Source organism: Vicugna pacos, chromosome 35 (genome assembly GCF_048564905.1).
Source record: "Vicugna pacos chromosome 35, VicPac4, whole genome shotgun sequence".
Taxonomy (NCBI): Eukaryota; Metazoa; Chordata; class Mammalia; order Artiodactyla; family Camelidae; genus Vicugna; species Vicugna pacos.
In genome coordinates, this window is record NC_133021.1 from 34,687,097 (window position 1) to 34,706,659 (window position 19,563).

Here is a 19,563-nt window from a genome sequence, read left to right on the forward strand (position 1 = left end):
GTGACTCTAACTGGGAATGTGGAAAACAATGTACAACACTGGAACTGCATTTTCCTTTCTTAACAACTTCTTTTCTTCCCTGGAGTTGAGCCTTCCTTTCTGGGGGTGGGGGTGGGGCACTGGTATGGGAAGCTTACTGCTTAATTTTTTATAATGCATCTATCATAATTCATCTCCAGACTCTCAATAAGTAATCTCCACAAGAAATTTTATACAATCAAGGCTTGAGGTAATCTTTTTTTTCCCTTGAAAGCATCCCTGCTGGAGGAATCTACCCACTGGCCATCTAGTTGCTGTCCAGACTTGTTGCAAAGCCCCACTTGGGGATCCTGTTTCACAATCAAGAAAACGTCCTGTGACTCATCTACACTGGATCTCCTGCTTCCTGGATCTCATGCACTTGTCTTCAGTCACTTCCTTGTTTGGTGAAACATCCTGACAAGTGACATGTAAAAGTTACCTTTTTTATGCCTGGAATATCTGAAAACCCATCTTTACACAGTGCAGTAATTAGGCTGGATGTGGAATTTTTGTTGAAGATAGTGTTCCCTCAGTATCATGAAGGGATTCCACTTTCCAGTGCTGCTGCAGAGAAGCTGGATTCCACTGGGACCCAAGCTCCCTGGATGTGTCCAAATTACTATCATCATGTTACAAAGCACCCCTGAAATTATCAACTCATCAACACATTACTATGCTTAGAAGACACAAGAGAGGAAGGAATGTGGGAAGGGACAGTAGAGGGAGCACCTCTCAGTGCCATGCTATCTGGGTCCTCAGCTGGGGAGACATGAGTGGCTGGCAGGATGCCATGACTAGGGACTGCCATCACTTGGAGACAGCATCATACATGTGCCCAGCTCCTGGGCAGGGATTGTTCACAGAAACATCCACTATGTATGGTCTGGGCTGCCTCATGGCAGATGACTGGATAAAGAAGTTGTGGTTTATGTATACAGTGGAATACTACTCAGCCACTAAAAGGAATAAAATGCCATTGGCAGCAACATAGATGGAAATCCTCATACTAAGTAAAGTAACACAAAAAGAGAAAGAAAAATACCATATGGTATCACTCACATTTGGAATATAAAAAAGGACAGGAACTTATTTACAAAAAAGGGGCAGACGCACAGACATAGAAAACAAACTTATGGTTACCAGGGGGGAAGAGGGGTGGGGAGGGATAAACTGGGAGTTTGGGATTCACAAGTACTAACTATTATATATAAAATAGATAAACAACAAGGTCCTACTGTATAGCATAGGGAATAATATTCAATAGCTTGTAATGGCCTGTAACAAAAAGAGAATATGAAAAGACATATACACATATATAAATATAAACGAATCACTATGCTGTACATCAGAAATTAACACATTGTAAATCGACTATACTTCAACTTAAAAAAAATAAACGTTAAATAAATAAATTCCCAACTTTGTTCTGCGGCCACGTGTTGTCTATGTTCTTCTCACGTACAAATTATACCTCCTTGTTCCTGTAACTTACACCCATGTCTTGTCTGCAGCAGCTCCAAGTCTACAATCTTATCATTTAAATTAGATACAAGTAGACATGAAGATCCTTGAGCCTGAGTTATCTTGACCTGAAGACCCTCCACAACGCATAATCTAATGGTCAGATTGGTGGTTTGTAACTACTGTAGATACTTCCTTTCAGAGTGGAGAAATATGGGGGGCACATAGCCAGCATTGGTTCATAGTAACTCTGACATCCTCCTGGGCCATGCTGTCAGTCCCTAATGATTAGGGCTTGGTCCCACTCCACGGGAGCTGTTCTCCATGCTGTTTGAGTTTACCCTAAGGCATTCTTCCCTGTGCACGGGAAGAATCCATATTTGCAGATGAGCAACCTTCTCAACCTGCTTTCTGCATTGAAATCTTGGAAGCCCAGAGTCCTTTGGTCATTTCTTTTTTACCACCTCTATCCCTTTCAATCCAAGATAATTCAATTCCTTTAAAAACGTATGGACTTCTTATGTACTGATTCACTATCTACTCCATTATACAAAGTCACACCCACAAATCTCTCCAAGACCAGCCCTTTCTACCTTGGGCTCACTGAAGAGCTCCTATGGAAAACACTTGATTTTCTTAGAATCCCTAATATTAAACACAGACAATCTGTAAGTCATGCTTTAAGATCCTCATAAGACTTCACGTTTATCTGCAATGGCCTATGAACACCCCATAAACCTTTGTAAGACTTCACCAAGGGGTCCCAGAGTACTCTCCTGTTCTATAAGGACATAGACGTAGGTGATTCAGAATGGAGACTTCTCTCAGTTCCGCTCCCCTGTCCCTGGTGTCCGCAGCCCCATGAGTCAACCTCATCAGAGAGGGGACTTCAGTCACCTGCCAAGGTGTCTGGGGTGGAGGAGAGAATCTGGAGCTCTAAATTCCTCTCCCATAGACTTTTAATTACTCTTCCTGCTTTCAGATTCTTCTCGCCCTCATTTTATAAGGCACATGGGCTTCCAATTCCTGAGCCTTCCGGAGTTCTGCAAAACCAGTGGGCTTGTTTAGGTGCCTGCTGTCCCATGCACGGAAAGTCAGCTGTCAATCTTCCTAAATGTTTTCTAAAGTCCAGATTTGGACACCTCTTATCTCCTATCCTGTTCCATTGACCTTTGTAGGCTTTTGCATATTTTAAACCCCTTTAGTTCAGCTTAGTAGATTTGGGGAAAGGGAGCAAGGTCAATGTTTGAATCAGGCATTGTAAACATCTCCGCTCTTCTTCCAGCATAACTTTCTTCTCTTACCTTCTGAGACACCACACATTCTTTCTTTTTTATGGTGATTATGAGGCTCTTTAAATGACGTCTTTTTAAGATATGAAAGTAAAACGCAATTGTTATATGATAGCATAGAGTGATAATATTTCATTCGTGTTCCACTTTTACAGCAGATGACTTTCTATATTTTGATAGCTGTTTTAGTGATTCTTCATCGTTAATCTAAATCTCTGTGATACAGTTTTGGTGGAATCCTCTATTAGTGCATTTTCTTTGTTTTTCCTTCAAGATGTAAGAATTCTTCTTTAGAGATGGCAGCTGAAATCTAAAATTAATTTTACATTAGGAAACAGTAACACTGGATTTTTTTCTTCAGTATTTCTTATTCTCTGTTTTTACGCACACATGTGTGAACTCTGTGTAAATATCACTCAAACATGTTTCATGTAGGCACTTGGTTTTGTTCCAAGTTCCTCCCGTGTGGAGTGTAAGCAACTCCATCACTGTCTCTCACAGATGGTGTAAATACTGACACAGCTTCTCCCCAAACACAGGGATTCCTTAACTTTCAACATCCAGGTAACTCTCAGAATTACATCAAGCTTTCCTCATTCCATTCAGGTTGTAAGGCCACAGATATTTTAGTAGGAGTCCATACACGGTAGAGGTAAAAGGAGCTCACCCCACACGCTTTCCACTCTGCCCGCTGTGTGTTTTATGAGGGTTGTGCGTATCCTTTGATTATGTTTAATTCACATATACATTGCAACACATCCAACCCCCAGATCCGCCTGGCTGTAAAATTCAGGAGGAAAACATGAGCAATCAGTTTCCATAATCTTATGAAGGGTTTTACGAAGAGTATTCAGCAGCATATGTGAAACAGATTATGTTTTCAAAGGGACTAAGAAAATAAGAATAATCATTTCAAACTTTTTCCTATCCTGAATTTGCTAAATAACTGCTGTAGTGTTTCTACACTAATCATGGAGAATGTTTCTCTACATGATGGGCTCTCAAGAACTCTGGAGCTCTCTTGTCCACATTTCCTCTGGCAGTATTACTGACAATAATAACAAATGGATTAAAAAAAAACATAGAAAAATCAATCAAACCAAAAGCTGGTTTTTTGAAAAAGTAAATAAAATCGACAAATCTTTGGCCAAACTCACAAAGAAGAAAAAAGATAGCACAAGTAAGCAAAATAAGAAAGGAAAATGGAGAAATTACAACAAATAAAATAGAAATACAGAATATCACACGAGAATATTATGAAAAACTATATGGAACCAAAATGGATAACCTAGAGAAGATGGACAAATTTCTGGAAACATACAGTTCACCAAGACTGAACCAAGAAGAAACTGACCACTTGAACAAACCAATCACTAGAAATGAAATTGAATTAGCAATAAAAAAAAAATCTCCCTACAAATAAAAGTCCAGGATCAGACAGCTTCACCGGGGAATTCTACCAAACATACAAAGAAGAACTCATACCAGTCCTTCTCAAACTCTTCCAGAAGATTGAAAAGGAGAGAGTACTCCCAAACTCATTCTATGAAGCCACCATCACCCTGATATCAAAACCAGGCAAAGACACTACCAAAAAAGAGAATTACAGACCAATATCACTGATGAACACAGACGCCAAAATCCTCACCAAAATATTAGCAAACAGAATCCAACAACACATAAAAAAGATTATACATCATGACCAAGTGGGGTTGATCCCAGGGACACAAGGGTAGTTCAACATACGCAAATGAATCAATGTGATACACCACATTAAAAAGAAAGAGAAAGGACAAAAACCACATGATCATCTCAATCGATGCAAAAAAAAAAGCATTTGATAAAATTCAACACCCATTTATGATAAAAACACTCACCAAAGTTGAGTATAGAGGGAACATATCTCAACATAATAAAAGCTTTATATGACAAACCTACAGCCAGCATAGTACTCAATGGTGAAAAACTCAACAGCTTCCCACTAAAAACTGGGACAAGACAAGGATGCCCACTGTCACCACTCCTATTCAACATAGTCCTGGAAATCCTTGCCACAGCAATCAGGCAAGAGAGAGAAATAAAAGAGATCCAAATTGGAAAAGAAGAGGTAAAAATGTTACTATATGCAGACATGTTACTATATATAGAAAACCCTAAAAGGTCTATACAAAAACTACTAGAGCTGATCGAAGAATTCAGCAAGGTAGCAGGTTACAGGATTAACATTCAAAACTCAATTGCATTTCTTTATACTAACAATGAATCAATAGAAAAAGAAAGTAAAGAAACAATCCCCTTTAAAATAGCATCCAAAGTAATAAATTACCTAGGAATAAATCTAACCAAGGAGGTGAAAGAATTATACACAGAAAAGTATAAACCACTGATGAAGGAAATTAAAGAAGACTTTAAAAAATGGAAAGATACCCCATGCTTTTGGATTGGAAGAATCAATATTGTTAAAATGGTCACACTGCCCAAGGCAATCTACAGATTTAATGCAATCCCTATCCAATTACCCTGGACATATTTCACAGAACTAGAACAAATCATTAAAATTTATATGGAACCATCAAAGACCTAGAATTACCACAGTATTACTAAAGAAAAAGAAAGAGGCTGGAGGAATAACTCTCCAGGACTTCAGACAATACTACAGAGCTACAGTCATCAAGACAGCATAGTATTGGTACAAAAACAGACATATAGACCAATGGAACAGAAAAGAGAGCCCAGAAGTGAACCCACAAACTTTTGGTCAACTCATCTTCGACAAAGGAGGCAAGAATATACAATGGAATAAAGACAGTCTCTTCAGCAAATGGTGTTGGGAAAACTGGACAGCAGCATGTAAAGCAATGAAGCTAGAACACTCTCTTACACCACACAAAAATAAACACAAAATGGATCAAAGACTTAAACATAAGGCAAGATACAATAAACCTCCTCGAAGAACATATAGGCAAAACATTATCTGACATACATTTCAAAAATATTCTCCTAGAACAGTCTACCCAAGCAATAGAAATAAAAGCAAGAATAAACAAATGGGACATAATGAAACTTACATGCTTCTGCACAGCAAAGGAAACCAGAAGTAAAACAAAAAGACAACCTACGGAATGAAAGAAAATTTTTGCACATGAAACCGACAAAGGCTTGATCTCCAGAATATACAAGCAGCTCATATGACTTAATAAGAAACAACCAAACAACCCAATCCAAAAATGGGTAGAAGACCTAAACAAGCAATTCTACAAGGAAGAAATATAAATGATCAATAGGCACATGAAAAAATGCTCAGTATCACTAATTATCAGAGAAATGCAAATCAAAACTACAATGAGATATCACCTCATACCAGTCAGAATGGCCATCATTCAAAAATCCACAAATGACAAATGCTGGAGAGGCTGTGGAGAAAAGGGAACCCTCCTACACTGCTGGTGGGAATGCAGTTTGGTGCAGCCCTGTGGAAAACAGTATGGAGATTCCTCAAAAGACTAGGAATAGACTTACCATATGACCCAGGAATCCTGCTCCTGGGCATTTATCCAGAAGGAACCCTACTTCAAAATGACACCTGCACCCCAATGTCCATAGCAGCACTATTTACAATAGCCAAGACATGGAGACAGCCTAAAAGTCCATCAACGGATGACTGGATAAAGAAGAGGTGGTATATTTATACAATGGAATACTACTCAGCCATAAAAACTGACAACATAATGCCATTTGCAGCAACATGGATGCTCCTGGAGAATGTCATTCTAAATGAAGTAAGCCAGAAAGGGAAAGAAAAATACCATATGAGATCGCTCATATGTGGAATGTAAAAAAACAGAACAAAACAAAACATAAATACAAAACAGAAACAGACTCATAGACATAGAATACAAACTTGTGGTTGCCAAGGGGGTGGGGGGTGGGAAGTGATAGACTGGGATTGCAAAATGTAGAATAGATAAAGAAGATTATACTGTATAGCACAGGGAAATATACACAAGATCTTATGGTAGCTCACAGAGAAAAAAACTGGGACAATAAATATATATATGTTCATGTGTAACTGAAAAATTGTGCTCTACACTGGAATTTGACATAACATTGTAAAATGATTATAAATCAATAAAAAATGTTTTAAAAAATAGCAATTTGATTGAGTTATCAATCGTTTACTATGCTTGTTTAATGTCTTTAACAATTTCATGAGGTATTACTTAAAAAAAAAATAAGACTCATACATTTCAACCAATTTTTCCAGCTTCTATGTCTGGTGAGGGACCAGAGACCTGAGTATAAATGAGGGAATGGGAACCCCCCATTTGCTTCCATGGGTCTCTACTGAAAAATACTAAATGGCCAACGCAAAGGGAATTTCACAGATTTTTTTTTATTAAAAAGAAGCAGTTCTATGAATGTTTTATTATTACTCAAATCAGCAAACATTGGTAAGGCTCCTTATTTTTTTCACTACATCAAAAATAATCAATAAATAGACTTGAAACATTGTCAGCCTCAAAAGGTATTCACCCCTGGTTGACTGATAGCAATTCCAAATTTGATTTTGACCCCTGCTTCTCCAAACAGTTAACTTTCACTTAAGAATGGCTTACTGGTTGGAATCATTGATAATAAAAAAAGAATTTCTTTAATGGAAACTAAAATGGGATACAAAAAAAATCAACTGACTTCATATTTCTACTCTTCAAGTTTCTGACTCCATTCTTCTGTAACTATTTGCTTGGTAACAATTCCCAAAATTACCATTTTAGGTAAGAAAAAAATAAATATTTACTCTAAGAATAGAATACATAAATTGAATTATTTCGTAAAGCATCTCATAAAAATATACTGGTTTTACTTTAACAAAGCCCATTAACATCTAGTTAGTTAATGTCAAATATTAGACTAAGAACTCATGTCTCCTCTTCAGTTTGATTTTTCTTCCTGACAAACAGTTGATGGGTTACTCTCTCCAGCCCAGCAAACTCTTGTTAGGGATCAAACGTTTATGTAAAAAGGTGATAGTAAAAATGTGAATTTAAAAATAATGGGCAGAGGACATTTTAGAGCACTGAGGGGCCACTCACAGCCCTGAATTTAGGCGGCACAGACATTTGATTCGTCCATCACATAGTGATGCAGGGAGTTTTCACAGGTGATCATCCTCCAAGGGCATCTTTCTGTCTCAGCTTGGCCATTCAAAATAATGGCCGTTAACCTCAGGTACACTTTATTTCATCTACTTTACCCCAAACAGATGACCACTTAATTTTACAGACTCCATCTATATATGAGCAGGTCTAAATGCACTTATTACAGCACTGCTCCATGTACAGCTCCAAACAAATTCAACCATGACTTCAGGAAAAAGATAACTCTGTGTGTATTGGCTCCTCACAATCTAATACTTCAGTCCAGCATTAACTGTTTCAATTCCAGACATGGAAACATTTATAGAAAGAACTAGAGGGTTTATTTCAACATTAAAAACTTCAGTATCACAAACAATTCATCACAGATGTGTCGGCTGAATCATGCTCCAAAATACCCGACCTGACAGGAGTGTGCGCATCCGCTGACGGTGGACAACTGTTAACAGGAGAGGCTAGCAGAGCTGATACGGCGGTCACTCTCCTGGACTCAGGGGTCATGCTCATTTTTTATCAATTACCTTTTTACTTGAAATGTAAAAGAAATTCACAATTATACAGGCTTCCTAGGCTTAAAATGCGGATGTGGGGAGGGGAGTATTTATGGATTCACGTGTCCTTCTGGCTTAGAAGAGCACGACAACCAATCCAGTTCAAAGGAGCAGTGATGGCAGCTGTCCTCTGCTTGCGATAAACAAATTTGCTTCTTTAAATCTCATCCTCTGGGGCTCAGATTAGAACAAATATGACCCAACAGGCTTAGCCCAGTTTATTTTCAGATTATAAGAACAGCTCCACCTGTTACCTATCTGCCAGAAAAATCCTTCCAATACTTTAAAATCTACAATAAACATCATAGGGCCTATGTCATAAAGATGGAGATGTTTAAAGGGAAAGGGAATGTTTAGGAGAGCACGGAGCTGGGAAGGAAGAGGAGGGCCCAATCGTAATGCATCCTGCACAGTTCAGAGACTCTGTCGGTGTTGGGTAAGTGGTGGGACACTGAACGGCTTTCTAGAGAGCAGGTTCCGCTGTGGGCTTACTTCTCCCCAAGTCTGCATTCATATTTACACGGAGGCTGAGAGCATTAGGGAGCGCTGAAGTATGACTGAGAAGCCGCACCTGATACCTCCCCATATCACGGTTTAATACTGATAAACCGATTACTGAACTCAGTGCCCTTACGTGAGAAGAAACTTGAGGAAGTGAGAACGACAAACCTGGCTCAATTTTACTATAAACACATACTTAGAAATATTCAAAATAATGGCATCTGAACTGCTTCATTATCATATATCTCAATCTTTTTTCTTCTACAAATTAATTTACTAATGTACAAGATAGCTGAATGACACAGGGTCACTTGGACCACAAACAACATGGTATTAGTACATACAACACATTAACACATATAATGAGGGACATTAATTAGATTAATAACATGAAAAGTGAAATTCAGCAACTACTTCTGACTATCAAAATGTAATATACAGTAACAGTTCATATTTTTTAGAAAAACAAAACAAACAACAAAAAACCCTTTATGATTCTATTTTAAAAATAACTGGTAATCTACTTTAATATAATTGGGTGCTTCATACACCCAGTCACACCCAGGAACAAGCACAGATAAATGACATTTTAATTGTGTTAATTAATTAATTTATTTGTTTATTTGTTTGTTTATTTATTTATTATCCAGGCATTTATCCATTCATAATATTTAATGGCTGCCTGTTATTTGCCAATCACTGGTTTGGGGATACGCTTAAAATTTAACAAGAGAAATCTAGTCTCTGATGGACTATAAAAAGATAAGCAATAGGAGTGCGAACGCTATAAGGGCTGTGTGCATAAAGCAGACTTACTATGACATATACACACATGTGAGCACACACACAGGCACAGAGGCAGGAAGAAAGAGGCTCTTCCATGTGTACAAAAATAAGCTTTAAAAACATGAAAATACTTCTGAGTGCACTTCACTTAGCTGCTTTAGAAAAAGCATCACCTTCAGATCCTGCCTATCACCCACATGCATCTTCCCCATTTCTTGGAGTCCACAGGGGTCTTTCCTGTGTCCCCAGGCCCACCCTCTTCACCCCAGATACAACATTATGACTTTCTGAGTTTTCCTATGTCAGTACATAGGAAATAGTTCTTTTTTTTTTTGTACCAAAAAAATTACATGAATGGACATTTTTGTCCCCTGTTGCAGGATATTTTGTGGTTTCCCTACCACAATGGATATTTTTGTTTCTGAGGCCATTCTGTCTTAGGGTCTTTCTAACTGGCTTTGTCTCCCCTTTCTGGAGTCACTTCCCAGATCTCACACCTGGAATTTTTCCTTAGCTCTCACACCTGGCTGCTTTTTCTTGGCATCAGGTCACCTTGATCTGACCTCAAAGGCTGCATCCTCAACGGTCTGCACTGACCATCAAGTGTCTCAATTTCCAGGGTTGTTTTTTTTCCACAGCAATTTTCATGATCAGAGATTACCATGTTTATGCATGTACGATGTGTTTTCTCTAACTGGAATGTCAGCCTTACTGTTGCCTTATTCATCACTCAACAAATACCATCTGAATTTACAAAAAGCCTATGCAAGGAGAGTATAGAAGCAAAGGGCTGTGCTCTGGAAGTGTTGTGCAGAGGGTGGGTGAAGGCATGTGGCCCAGGCCAGCTGCTGCCTTTCTGTAGGCTCCCAAAGTAATTAAATGCTATCCACTATGGTATAGTCTGCATGTATTCTTAACCTCAGTTCCAAGAGGGGGCAAAAGCAGGCAGTAACAACAGTCATGGCCAATAACTACTAAGTGCTGGTTACAAAATCCCCCCAACAACCATTTGGCAGGTACCTACCATTACTTTCCCCCAGGAGAGACTGTATTTTCCAAAAACAAAGAAATGAATTTCCCAGTCGAAATGCTCTTTCCAGACCGAATGAATAGGAAGAGTTCATTCCTTTATCTCCTTTCATCTGAGTGAGCCCTGAGCTGGTCTGTGCTAGGAAATGGTAGAAGCAACTCCACCCTTAACTTGCCTGGCATCTCTGCCTCCTGGAAAGCTTGGTCTCAGGATGACCCTGGAAGCCAGGGGCAATCAAGTGAGATGGCCAGGCCACTCTGAGAGGCTGAGCTTGGGCTGACAACTCAGGTCACCTGTCAGACCGGAGCAGACAAACTGTCTTGGATGTACGACCAGTTACGCCTTCAGAGTCTTGCTGCCCCAGCCACTGTCTGACAGATAAAAGCCATCCAGCTCAAACCGGTCACCCCAAGGAAGCATGTGTGGTAACAGTAAACAGCCAATTTAAGACTTCAAGACTTGGTATGGCTTTTTGTGTCACAACAGATAACTGGGAAATAACTTGGTACTTTGAAATGGGGTTCTATGCACCACACGTCTCTATGTAACAGATGAAGAAGCTGAGGATGGGGGAGGGTAAGAAATGTGTCTGTAGCCCTGCATATGACAAGAAAGTAGGAGAACTAGGGTTCATACACCCAGATCCATGGAGTCAACCTAGTCTCACTGATTCCAAAATTGACATTGGGATGAAGAGTTGGGAAATCAGGAACTAAAGCCAGAACCTCTTATTCCTGGATTGTGCTCTAGCCACTGGACTACTTTCCTTTCAAATGCCAACCAGAAGGCTTTATCTACCTCTTCGTGTTGGTGGAAAAGCATATATACTGTGGTGGACCATGTAGCTCCTTGACCACTAATGCCAAACCGCATCTCAATTCAGAAATGCCAGCAAAAACCACCACAGCCATGGGCAAAATGTCTGCAGAGTTTCCTACACACACAATGTGTTTTACACATGGAGCTAGAACCACTGCGGAAGGGGAGGAACTCACAGTTTTCCTTCAGTTTCCTTTTATAGTAGAGAAAAGGAAAAGAGTACCGTGTGCCTGCAAATATCCCCGAACCTCTTGTTCTGCTGAAGAAGCCTCTTAAGCACGTGCTTCATTAGACGGGGGTGTCTCCTGGCTAAGGTGAACAGTACAGTGATCTGGGGGGTGTTACCATCCATGTCGGAGGGAAAGAGGTAACAAGAGAGAGTAACAGGTCACGGCAGATCCACATGGCCAGCTCAGCCAATGAGGTCATCGTGTACCTGAGATGTGAGATGTGCAGAATGAGAAGCCATGGTCCTTAAAGAACAGTCATTGGGGAAAGTGAACTAACAAAGTACCCTGTCCCTTCTTTATGCTCACTCACTCATTCAGCAAATGTCTGGAGCATTCATCTATTCAAAGGATATTTATGGAGTGTGCACTATGGGTCATAATTTTTTCCAAGTGCTGAACATTTGTTACAACTACACTGGCTCATTGAACCTACACTGGCTCACTGTTATCACCCAGAGTCCATCAGGGGTCACTCTTGGTGCTGTACATTCGGTGAGTTTGCACAAACGTGTAATGGCACGAATCCATCATTGTACTGTCACACAGAGTAGTTTCACTGCCCTAAAAATCACCTGTGCTCCACCCGTTCACCCCTCCCTACTCCTAGCCCCTGGCAACCACTGACCTTTTTACTGTCTTGATAATTTTGCCTTTTGCAGGCTGTCATAAAGTTGGAATTATAGATGATGTAGCCTTTTCAGATGGGCTTCTTTTACTTAGTAATATGCACTTATGGTTCCTTCATGTCTTTTTATAGCTTGATGGCTCATTTCTTTTTAGTGTTGAATAACATTCCATTTTCTGGACATGTCTTTTTTCAATTTCTGCTCTCATGTAGAGAAGCAAATACACATACAGTATTATAGAAGTTTACGAGTATAACATATACACATGTAGAATGAAGGAATTCTTGCTTTAAATAAACCTTTGCAGTACATATTATCTACAACACATTGGAAAAAGTACAGTATAAACTGAGTTCAGACTACCATCAGATAGCATTCTTGAAATACCTTCCCCAGAGGACCGTAAACTCCTCAAGGAAAAATATGATGCCTAGATGATCCTCTGCTGGGAGTCACGTCCTCAACCTGCCTCTAAACAACAAGGTAACCTTGGTCAGATGTAGGTTATATAGAGCCAAACGTCCCTGTGAGAGTGAGAAATCTGATTCCATTACTCTCTTTCACCCTTTATGCCCTTGTATCATCAAGATGCCTTTAACAGTAAGGATAAAAAATGTGCATCAATAGACCAACTTATGTGACTTTCCATAGGCATTGTCTATTATCGAATAAACAGCTACCGCTTCCAGTAGAAGAGCTCACACCAGTTTCCACTGGATTTCAGGAAATTGGCAGAAATATAAAAGTGATGGAGCGTCATTAGGGCTATTTCATCAATCAGCTGGCAATAAATGAGACGTAGTTTAAGTGTGATGAGGAAAGAGTACTGTATCTGCAATTGCCGAATCTGTGCTGTCCTGTGTGCAGAGTGAATGCCAGACGGGAAAATCATCCTGCGTCAGGATTTTAGCCTATCGGCTGCACTGAAAGAAAGTACCACTTAGCTACTGAATCATGGTTTTATAATCACAAGCCTTTCTAAAATAAGGCTTGCCTACTGAGGGTAATGTGTGGGGAGCGAGGTGCAGGCAGGGATGAGCAAGTCTTCAGAAACTTGTCCAGGGAAAGAAAACTACCTTGTCCACCCTGCCCTGAGTCACTGATGCACGAAGGAACACAAGAACATGAAAAATGGACCATGTGCTTGTCTAAAGCAGACATTTAAATAATGTGCTACGGTGGGAGAAATTTACTAAATTCTGAAAATCAGAAGTTATTTCTCAACACTATAATAAAATCAATCTGTTATATATTTACATATTTTATGTATATTTATACATATACATTTTTATATCAGTGCTGCTAAATAACTTCTGTAAATATAACAAAACTTACAATGCATTATATATGTACGCATATACCCTTTACCTTGAGTGTAAACCACACAGCTAGAGAACAATGCTAGTGACCCTCATAAAACAGAGCATCCATCTCAGGCATAATGACAGAGACAGGAAGTTACTTTTCGTCTCAACTTTACTGGTCTACAGGTTCCTCTAGTGTCTGAATTGGTTCAGCAAAGCTGAAACACTCCGAATTTATCCACTCGGCCCAGTAATGAAATACAAGTATCAGGACACAAGAGTCTTCTGAAACAGTCATTGTGATGGTGAGTTTTAGGCTACGAGAACATGATTTACTGGAGCAACGTGGACCAGAGACAGACGCGCTGATTCAGAAGACAGAGGCCTGACTTCCAAGACTGCGCTGTGTCGCAGGCGAGTCACTGTCAGCACAGCAGCAGGCTCGCTCACGAAGCAGGAGAGTGGGGACAGATGGCTCCTACCATTGTCTGTGCTCAGCCATGTGTGTCTGTGGGGCTCCTTCTCCAGTTCAGGTACTACCCCTCACGTGTCTGAATCTTCCACAGGACCACATTTTAAATAGCAATCATTACATCCAGGTACGAAGTAAACCTAAGGACTCATCATGCTATTCACGGTTCTGATGGAGGAGAATGCAATACTAAGGAATTCATCTGAGCTGTGGGCCAGGTTCTGTGGACCAAGTGCCAGTGATTCAGGAGAAACCAGGAAGAGTGGAAATGGGCAGAAGTGGGGGGTCTGGGCTCATGTGCAATCTGAGACAAAGTCCCCGGAGGGGATGGCTTTCATCTGATCTTGCAGGACACTCTAGACATAAGCTATGTTTTGCAGCGTGCCTCAATGAACATAAGAGATCTGTGATTTCATGACCCTACCCATCCGCTGGCTGAGGGCTGCCCCAGGGACGTGAACTTGCAGGCACTCCCTGTGTTCTGCAGACAGGGTAGCTGCAGGGGAGCAGGGGAGGCCCTACCGGAAGCCAGCGCCCCAGAAGCCGGCTGCAGAGCAGGGCCTGGAGGACCGGGGCTGGGCGTCCACAGCGTCTGCTGCATGCTCTCTGCCCTGAGTAGTCTGCTCAAAGCAACTCAACACTAGGAGTGTAAGGGGGGGATTAGCTCCAGGACTTGCTCAGTATGTCTTTTTCAAGAGACTTGGGCAGGATGAGTCCCTACTAAGAAAAAATTAAGAAAGCTGTGTCCAAAAGTTTTAATAGGATGTAACATTTGAGAGCCCCAGCAACGTGTTACACGGGCCCAGAGGCACCACTGACGCTGCATTCTCCATGTGCTACTGTCTTTCTAGGTCCCCCTTTTTTCATTGTAATTATATTAAACCCACTATCCAACTTTACATCATTGTTTCAAAACAATCTAAATTCTCAAGAGATAAATGTTAGAAGATTTCAAACAAAAGGCAGACATCCTGACCAAGATTGTGAGAGCTACATAACCCCTTGACGTTGTAGGAGGCGCTGTGGGACAGAAATCACTCTGAACAAAGTCTACGGCTTACACTGCCTAGGAAACTACGCTTTTCATGTAAAAATCTAAAGAACAATCAAGACACTAATAAAGCCACTGTTTTTAGCTGCAGAAATTAAAACACCCCCACACAAGGAGAATGGTTTTAGGTTTTATTTCACTTAATCACACCTCAAACCCAACTGGGTACTGATTCAGTAGGACTGACAACACGATGAGAACTGCTCACCTGTTATCTTCCTCACAGACGTGACCCATTGCCGCTTCCGCAGCATAATGAGATGGGGCGACACGGAGCCAGCTCCGTGTGGTTTTCTCCCAGGTGTGATAGGAGCGATTGCACGCCAAATGGGAAGGCTTCTCACTGAGCCGGCTAATACTGGGAGGTGTGTTAAATTATTATTATCTGTTGCCATCACTAGCTCTCAGGAAGGAGAAGGGACTTTGGGGATTATTCACGGCACTGTTTTAATAACTCTCCTGTAGCTCGGCTGATTGTACGGTCATTAAAATTTTTATAGGGAGTGATTAAAGTGGAAGTGGATTTTTTGAATAGATATGGGGCTTATAAAATGCTGCCTTTTCTTAAAAGACACTTTGAAAATCTTTTCAAAATAATAATTTGACCCACAGGACATAGAAAAACTGCCAAAGCGCCATCTATAGAGCCAACAGAAAGGGAAGGTAAAGTGAGAAGGAGCAGGCGCAGGGGGCTCACTCAAGAAGTGAAGACAGAGTTCCTTTCTGCATGGCTTCAGCATCCTCGGGGCGAAGCCAGTGTCAGGCGAGGAAACGGAACTGTCAAAAGAAGGAAAGCAGGAAAACTAGGGACACCAAGTGTAATAAATATGTAAATAAACACTGGAAATCGGGTTGAGAAATGTTTGTTTGTTAACAGGCGGGTTTTCAGAATTTGGGGTGGGAATTATTCAGCTAAGCTGAGACACGAGGGCAACAGTTGTAGGGCGGAGAGAAAGTTGGCCAGTCTTCGCTTAGCCTTGAAACAGCCGTGTGCCCTGTTTGGGGAAAGCATCTTAGGAACTTGTTTGGAAGATGGGGAAAAGCTGAGGAACGCTGGACGGCGGCTCTAGCCTGCAGGTCCTGGACTTGAGCTGCAGCGCTTCCTGCCTGCAGCCAGCCCTGCTCACTTCAGACTGGCCCCCACAACCCAACTGGCAGGAGCCAACTCCTTGATGCCTATTCTGTCGCTGCTGTTCTGAATTCAGTGGTCTTTGGACTCTGACAGACTCCTTGGTTTGTCTCAAGTCTGAAGTCAAGGGGAGATTCTGGCAGCAACCAAGGACATCTGTGTCCTGAACAGGTTTTTCTCAAATTGCAGGGTTTGTCCCTACACCTGGGCTACTACATGTATGAAGGTATACAGTTAGACCACTCCTAGATTCTTCTGTATTATTGAATATATTGTGCAGTGTTTAATACACTGAACCCTTAAGGCTGCCTGGCCATTTATCTTTATTTCAAAAATCTGAATCCAAGGCCAGCACATGCTTGAGCTCAGTGCTTGATGATGAAATTTAAGTGTCAATAAAGTAAAAACACTACACCCCCGAAAACCAGCTATCTGACCCCAGGCGAGTCATTCTACACTGCTAGGCACAGGAAGTGATACGCAGTGAGGCGGCACAGTGCAGAGGCGTGAGCTCCAGCCTTAGACCCCACTAACGCTGGCCCAGGGCTCCTCCAGGCTTGTAAACTCGAAAAATCAATAACTTCGTGGTATCTTCTTTTCCTCATTTTCACAACAAAAGTAGTAACAATACCTGTTGCAGAGGGCTGCTTTACGGACTGGATGAAGCAGAATATTTACTATTAGCAACTGTACTATCAAGTAGTGAGTGCTCTACAAAAATGTCTTTTTAGAATTGCTATTAATCATGATGGACGTAATTATTTGTCTATAAAAGGGGAGAGGGGCTAAGTTCTCTCTGACATAATACTGAGCAGCCCAGAGGTGTGACACAGCACATTTTCTGGACCAGCCGAGTAACGCGAGGGACTGCGCACACTGTCCCTCATGCGAGAGCAACTGTTCACTCTACGTCATCGCCACTCTCTGAGATAAACTGCTACTCTGCTCCAACTTGGACTCTCAAGATCGATTCTGAAATTCATACAGCATCCTTTGGTGTACATTAAGGAAGCTGCTATTTTCTTGTTCGGAATCATCACCAAAAACTGGAGTAGACTGTCTGATTTGCAACAACATGCTTACATAGCCCTGACAGTTCACCTGGGCTTCACCTGGGCTGTGACTGTGCCGTAACAGCTCCGTCTGGACTGCTCACTAGGAGCTAAAAACCCCCATGGATGGAATAACTAAGCTTTGAACTGTTTGGCCTATGCAGCTTTTTGCATTTTGTCACCCAAGTAAATCTGACAGTGTTTTGGTATATGCACCTTATCTATAGCAACCAACTTAAAGGACTTCTGGGGCCCCCACGTCTCATAGTTGACAGTACAGAGGTAAAGTATGATGTGTTCCATAACTACATCATCATTTTCCATAAAATTAATTCCCCACAGAACCCCTCTCTGAATTCAGATCCTCAGCACAGCTGCACATGGTTGAGCTGCACGCTTCCATCTCCCCCAAGGACGCCCATCTCCTCAGAAACGGTGCATATGGGCTTCTGCTCTTACAGTGTTGCCATTAACAAGGTATTTAATTATGAGCTCATAGAAATCAATATTGCAAAATGTAGCTATGTGACTGACTAAATAGTCAAAGCAGGTGGAGTTCATGTACAGTATTAAGAAGAGAGCATACTTTAATGGATTCCCGCCACCGTTCCATTTCAGGAGGATTGTGTGCATTAGTCACGTAAAAAACACATTCTACACGCCCCAGAGATGAAGTTGAGAACAATCGTTTAGAGATCAGGGCAGGATGAGCTTCTGGATAAAATAAGCTCAGAGTCAAAACATCAGCTTCTGATAGATCTCCTTAGGATCTATTTAATCCTAAGGCAGAAGTAACAGGCGAGTGCCAGAAAACTACTTGGAATAAGAGGAAAGTGTTAACAATAAAAATATGAGGTCACGCAGGGTAACAATCAGAATCAGAGATGGTCTGGTTTATAAGTTACTGCGTATCCTTAGTCCACAAAGTCACAGCGGTACAGCCAGAGGTAACACTGAGCTGCCACGTACCCAGTCCCTCTTCCTTAACTCGGTGGAATCTTCAGTCACTCTCAGATCGAAGACAATAATACACATCTTTATCTAAAAATGAAACAAATGCTTTAAAACTAAAACATGCTAAGACAAGTTGTAACGTGTGCTTTCCCCCAATTCTCTCTGTAGCAGAAGAGTTTTCGTAACTTTCCCTTCAAATACACCTTTTCTGTGTGACCTTTTTTCTTTCACAACATGCTTTCCTTAACAAATAATTTCACTCCTTTCTAGCCTAGTTTTCCTATTCATGTCTTTGAATATTTTTCCATTTTGTCAAACTGTTTGCAGACTGTCTGCAGTTCATAATTCCTGTGCTTTCACAGAGACTGCTCTCCGATGGGCACATATGGTGCCTCATGGATCCAGGTGTTTCCTTACATCCTCCTTCCTGCACAGTCAGAGGGGAGGTGAAGTTTAACTTCCGTGGCTCTTCCCTGCTTCCTGCTTTCAACTGTTCTTACTGTTCTTTTCTGTTCCAATTGTTATGATAATGAACTGATCATTCTTCCCATTGTTATGTCAGAGCCTAAAAGAATCAAAACATCTCTTAAATTTTCTTTTTCTCTACCACAGCTAGTTACTTTGTATTTCAATCTCTTAGGCATCTGATTCTTACAATATGACAACAAAATAGAATAAACTTTTAAAAGATTTCTTAATAAAATGCAGAGAAAAACAACTGAGCTTCAACTCTTTTTCTTCACCCTAAGTCGGTGTTCATTCTTCAAGTAAGCCTGCATCGCCTTGTCTGTGCTGACCTGGAAGCGATCTCTCTGCACTCTCACAGCATCCCATCCACCCCCCCCCCCAGAACCCTCCCAGCACCAGAAGCCCTGACTTTGAGCAGGGGAGTCTAACTGAGATCGACAACCTCCATTCAGGCACCTCTGATCTATCTGGCTGAGGACCTCATACAACTCAGCCATCCAAACCCTCAAACAACAAGAGAGTTGAATTCTTCCCAAACACCAACATCCTAGGCTTATGTCCTGAGAATTATCACCCAGACTTACTGAGATTCTGCCAATAAGCAGTCAAAATGAGCCCTCTCTCGTTGACACTGCCCAAATCTAACAGATCCATCTTGAA